A 6,000-nucleotide genomic window follows, 5' to 3' on the forward strand; every position below is an offset into this window, starting at 1 on the left:
GTCATACATCACACTGACAAAGTGAGGAACCTTGGGGTAATTTTTGATCCTTCATTGTCCTTTGGCCTCCACATTATAAATATTACTAGGACTGCTTTCTTCCACCTGCGAAATATAGCGAAGATTTGTCCCATCCTGTCTATGGCTGATGCTGAGACCCTGATCCATGCATTTATCTCTTCTAGATTGGACTATTGCAATGTTCCATTTTCTGGTTTACTGCAGTCTAGCATTAGGCGTCTCCAATTGGTTCAAAATGCTGCAGCCAGACTTTTGACATGAAGCAGAAAGTTCGACCACATTACACCCATTTTGGCATCCCTTCACTGGCATCTTGTCCCAGTGAGATCAGATTTTTAAGGTTCTGCTACTAACCTATAGAATTATTCATGGACTGGCACCTCCCTACCTAGCTGACCTAATTAAACCTTACGTACCGGCCCGGGCTTTACGTTCTCAGTGTGCAGGACTATTTTCAAGTCCAGACTTAAGATGCACTTATTTTCCTTTTCATATGGCTAGCATACTGGTACAGTTTTGTTTTACGCTTTTTACTATTTTAATTCATTTATTAGTAGTTGGAGCGGGCTGCAGCCTCAACTTTACCTAAATTCTGGGTCTTTTAGTTAAGTTTAGGGCTAGGGGCTGGTGATCACCTTAGTATTTCTCTGTTTTTCTTGTTGTTTAATGCTGGCAAATTATACAGTATTTTTTGTCTTTCTGATGCCTGATTCTGTTTTTTCTCTCTGTTTAAGGTGCAGCTCCATCCAGAGATGGGAGTTGTATTTGTGTTGGCGATCCTCGTGTCCTGTGCGCCAATAGCATTTCTTGTATATTCCTCCGTGAATTGTTCTGTGAATTGTTCTGTAATTTGTTTGTCGCATGGCCCAAGCAGAGGGTCACCCCTTTGAGTCTGGTCTGCTTGAGGTTTCTTCCTCAGAGGGAGTTTTTCCTTACCACTGTTGCTCTGGGGGTTGGTAAGGTTAGAACTTACCTGTGTGAAGCGCCTTGAGGCAACGCTGTTGTGATTTGGCGCAATATGAATGAAAATAAATTGAAATTAATTTCCAAAGAGAACAGCAAAATGGATTTATTTCTATTTAGGTGACACTGCATTTTCTGATTCAACTTTTTCGTGAAACAAACAATGAAATGGTTTCTACACATACTGTGTGTGTGAGTGTGTGTGTGTGTGTGTTTTAATGGAACCACCTTTGGTCGTTGCTGTAATTGCTGTTTCATCGTAATTATTACCAAAGAGAACAGCAAAATGGTTTCATTTCTGTTTTGATTACACAAAGTACGTTCGTCCAACTTGGTTATGAAGCAACCAATGAAAAGATGTCTCCACATACTGTGTGTGTGTGTGTGTTTTAATAGAAGTCCTTTGTTCATTGCTGAAATTGCTGTTTCATCCAAATAATTTCGAAAGAGAACAGCAAAATGGTTTCATTTCTGTTTAGATGACACTGTATTTTCTGATTCAACTGTTTCATGAAGCAAACAATGAAATGGTTTTCTACATACTGTGTGTGTGTGTGTGTGTGTGTGTGTGTGTGTGTGTGTGTGTGTGTGTGTGTGCTCAAATTCCTGTTTTATCTTAATTTCCAAAGAGAACAGCAAAATGGTTTTATTTGTATGACAACGCTCCATCCTTTGATCCAACTTTTCATGAAGCAAACATTGAAGTGGTTTCCCTACATTGTGTGCGTGTGTTTTCATGGAACCACGTTTGTTCATTGCTCAACTTGCTGTTTTATCTTAATAATTTCAAAAGAAAACAGCAAAATGGTTTTATTTCTCTTCTGATAACATTGCATCTTCTGATCCAACTTTTTCATGAAGCAAACAACGAAATGGTTTCTCCACATACTGTGTGTGTGTGTGTGTGTGTGTGTGTGTGTGTGTGTGTGTGTGTGTGTGTGTGTGTGTGTGTGTGTATGCTCAAAATCCTGTTTTATCCTAATAATTTCCAAAGAGAACAGCAAAATGGTTTTCTCTTCTGATAACACTGCATCTTTTGATCCAACTTTTTCATGAAGCAAACAATGAAATGGTTTCTCCACATACTGTGTGTGTGTGTCTGTATGCTCAAAATCCTGTTTTATCTTAATAATTTCCAAAGAGAACAGCAAAATGGTTTTATTTGTTTGACAACACTGCATCCTTTGATCCAACTTTTCATGAAGCAAACAAGAAATGGTTCCCTACATTGTGTGTGTGTGTGTGTGTTTTAATAGAACCACCTTTGTTCATTGCTGAAATTGCTTTGTCATCCTAATAATTTCCAAAGAGAACAGCAAAATAGTTTCATTTCTGTTTAGATGGCACTGTATTGTCTGATTCAACTTTTTCATGAAGCAAACAATGAAATGGTTTTCTACATACCGTGTGTGTGTGTGTGTGTGTGTGTGTGTGTGTGTTGGAGAGAAAAGAGGGAGACAGCAGAGACATGGTTTCTTAACATAAACAGGGTGTGTGTGTGTGTGTGTGTGTGTGTGTGTGTGTGTGTGTGTGTGTGTGTGTGTGTGTGTGTGTGTGTGTGTGTGTGTGTGTGTGTTTTAATGGAACCACCTTTGGTCGTTGCTGAAATTGCTCTTTCATCCTAATAATTTCCAAAGAGAACAGGAAAATGGTTTCATTTCTGTTTAGATGACACTATATTTTCTGATTCAAATTTTCATGAAGCAAACAATGAAATGGTTTTCTACATACTGTGTGTGTGTGTGTGTGTGTGTGTGTGTGTGTGTGTGTGTGTGTGTGTGTGTGTGTGTGTGTGTTTTAACGGAACCACCTTTGGTCGTTGCTGAAATTGCTCTTTCATCCTAATAAATTACAAAGAGAACATTTCTGTTTAGATGACACTATTTTCTGATTCAACTTTTTCATGAAGCAAACAATGAAATGGTTTTCTACATACTGTGTGTGTGTGTGTGTGTGTGTGTGTGTGTGTGTGTGTGTGTGTGTGTGTGTGTGTGTGTGTGTGTGTGTGTGTTAATGGAACCACCTTTGGTCGTTACTGAAATTACTCTTTCATCCTAATAATTTCCAAAGAGAACAGCAAAATGGTTTCATTTCTGTTTAGATGACACTATTTTCTGATTCAACGTTTTCATGAAGCAAACAATGAAATGGTTTTCTACATACTGTGTGTGTGTGTGTGTGTGTGTGTGTGTGTGTGTGTGTGTGTGTGTGTGTGTGTGTGTGTGTGTGTGTGTGTGTGTGTTGGAGAGAAAAAGAGGAAGAAATAGAGACAGCAGAGACATGGTTTCTTAACATAAACAGGGTGTGTGTGTGTGTGTGTGTGTGTGTGTGTGTGTGTGTGTGTGTGTGTGTGTGTGTGTGTGTGTGTGTGTGTGTGTTTTAATGTAACCACCTTTGGTCGTTGCTGAAATTGCTCTTTCATCCTAATAATTTACAAAGAGAACAGCAAAATGGTTTCATTTCTGTTTAGATGACACTATTTTCTGATTCAACTTTTTCATGAAGCAAACAATGAAATGGTTTTCTACATACTGTGTGTGTGTGTGTGTGTGTGTGTGTGTGTGTGTGTGTGTGTGTGTGTGTGTGTGTGTGTGTGTGTGTGTGTGTGTTGGAGAGAAAAAGAGGAAAAGATAGAGACAGCAGAGACATGGTTTCTTAACAGGGTGTGTGTGTGTGTGTGTGTGTGTGTGTGTGTGTGTGTGTGTGTGTGTGTGTTTTAATGGAACCACCTTTGGTCGTTGCTGAAATTGCTCTTTCATCCTAATAATTTACAAAGAGAACAGCAAAATGGTTTCATTTCTGTTTAGGTGACACTGCATTTTCTGATTCAACTTTTTCATGAAGCAAACAATGAAATGGTTTTCTACATACTGTGTGTGTGTGTGTGTGTGTGTGTGTGTGTGTGTGTGTGTGTGTGTGTGTGTGTGTGTTGGAGAGAAAAAGAGGGAGACAGCAGAGACATGGTTTCTTAACATAAACAGGGTGTGTGTGTGTGTGTGTGTGTGTGTGTGTGTGTGTGTGTGTGTGTGTGTGTGTGTGTGTGTGTGTGTGTGTGTTTTAATGGTCGTTGCTGTAATGTTTTTCTACATACTGTGTGTGTGTGTGTGTGTGTGTGTGTGTGTGTTTTAATGGAACCACCTTTGGTCGTTGCTGAAATTGCTCTTTCATCCTAATAATTTCCAAAGAGAACAGCAAAATGGTTTCATTTCTGTTTAGATGACACTGTATTTTCTGATTCAAATTTTCATGAAGCAAACAATGAAATGGTTTTCTACATACTGTGTGTGTGTGTGTGTGTGTGTGTGTGTGTGTGTGTGTGTGTGTGTGTGTGTGTGTGTGTGTGTGTGTTTTAACGGAACCACCTTTGGTCGTTGCTGAAATTGCTCTTTCATCCTAATAAATTACAAAGAGAACATTTCTGTTTAGATGACACTATTTTCTGATTCAACTTTTTCATGAAGCAAACAATGAAATGGTTTTCTACATACTGTGTGTGTGTGTGTGTGTGTGTGTGTGTGTGTGTGTGTGTGTGTGTGTGTGTGTGTGTGTGTGTGTGTGTTAATGGAACCACCTTTGGTCGTTGCTGAAATTACTCTTTCATCCTAATAATTTCCAAAGAGAACAGCAAAATGGTTTCATTTCTGTTTAGATGACACTATTTTCTGATTCAACGTTTTCATGAAGCAAACAATGAAATGGTTTTCTACATACTGTGTGTGTGTGTGTGTGTGTGTGTGTGTGTGTGTGTGTGTGTGTGTGTGTGTGTGTGTGTGTGTGTGTGTGTGTTGGAGAGAAAAAGAGGAAGAAATAGAGACAGCAGAGACATGGTTTCTTAACATAACAGGGTGTGTGTGTGTGTGTGTGTGTGTGTGTGTGTGTGTGTGTGTGTGTGTGTGTGTGTGTGTGTGTGTGTGTGTGTTTTAATGGAACCACCTTTGGTCGTTGCTGAAATTGCTCTTTCATCCTAATAATTTACAAAGAGAACAGCAAAATGGTTTCATTTCTGTTTAGATGACACTATTTTCTGATTCAACTTTTTCATGAAGCAAACAATGAAATGGTTTTCTACATACTGTGTGTGTGTGTGTGTGTGTGTGTGTGTGTGTGTGTGTGTGTGTGTGTGTGTGTGTGTGTGTGTGTGTGTGTGTGTGTGTGTGTGTGTGTGTGTGTTGGAGAGAAAAAGAGGAAAAGATAGAGATAGCAGAGACATGGTTTCTTAACATAAACAGGGTGTGTGTGTGTGTGTGTGTGTGTGTGTGTGTGTGTGTGTGTGTGTGTGTGTTGGAGAGAAAAAGAGGAAAAGATAGAGATAGCAGAGACATGGTTTCTTAACATAAACAGGGTGTGTGTGTGTGTGTGTGTGTGTGTGTGTGTGTGTGTGTGTGTGTGTGTGTGTGTGTGTGTTTTAATGGAACCACGTTTGTTCATTGCTGAAATTGCTTTGTCATCCTAATAATTTCCAAAGAGAACAGCAAAATAGTTTCATTTCTGTTTAGATGGCACTGTATTGTCTGATTCAACTTTTTCATGAAGCAAACAATGAAATGGTTTTCTACATACTGTGTGTGTTGTGTGTGTGTGTGTGGTGTGTGTGGTGTGTTGGACCGAGAAAAAGAAGGGAGACCAGCACGATGACATGGTTTCTAACATAACAGGGTGGTGTGTGTGTGTCTGTGTTGTGAGTGTGTTGTGTGTTGTGTCCTGTGTGTGTGTTCTGTGCTGTGTGTGTGGTGTGTGTGTTTTAATGGAACCACCTTTGGTCGTTACTGAAATTACTCTTTCATCCTAATAATTTCCAAAGAGAACAGCAAAATGGTTTCATTTCTGTTTAGATGACACTATTTTCTGATTCAACGTTTTCATGAAGCAAACAATGAATGGTTTTCTACATACTGTGTGTGTGTGTGTGTGTGTGTGTGTGTGTGTGTGTGTGTGTGTGTGTGTGTGTGTGTGTGTGTGTGTGTGTGTTTTAACGGAACCACCTTTGGTCGTTGCTGAAATTGCTTCTTTCATCCT

The 6,000-nt window shown here is 39.4% G+C and overlaps 1 protein-coding gene across 1 annotated transcript in view; it reads left to right on the forward strand.

The window, feature by feature from the left end:
* The window catches only part of LOC117504818, a 3,434,143-nt gene that overhangs the window by 1,412,550 nt on the left and 2,015,593 nt on the right, over window positions 1-6,000 (forward strand). The window lies entirely within an intron of this gene.

This window comes from Thalassophryne amazonica, chromosome 23 (assembly GCF_902500255.1).
Source record: "Thalassophryne amazonica chromosome 23, fThaAma1.1, whole genome shotgun sequence".
In the NCBI taxonomy this organism is placed as follows: Eukaryota; Metazoa; Chordata; class Actinopteri; order Batrachoidiformes; family Batrachoididae; genus Thalassophryne; species Thalassophryne amazonica.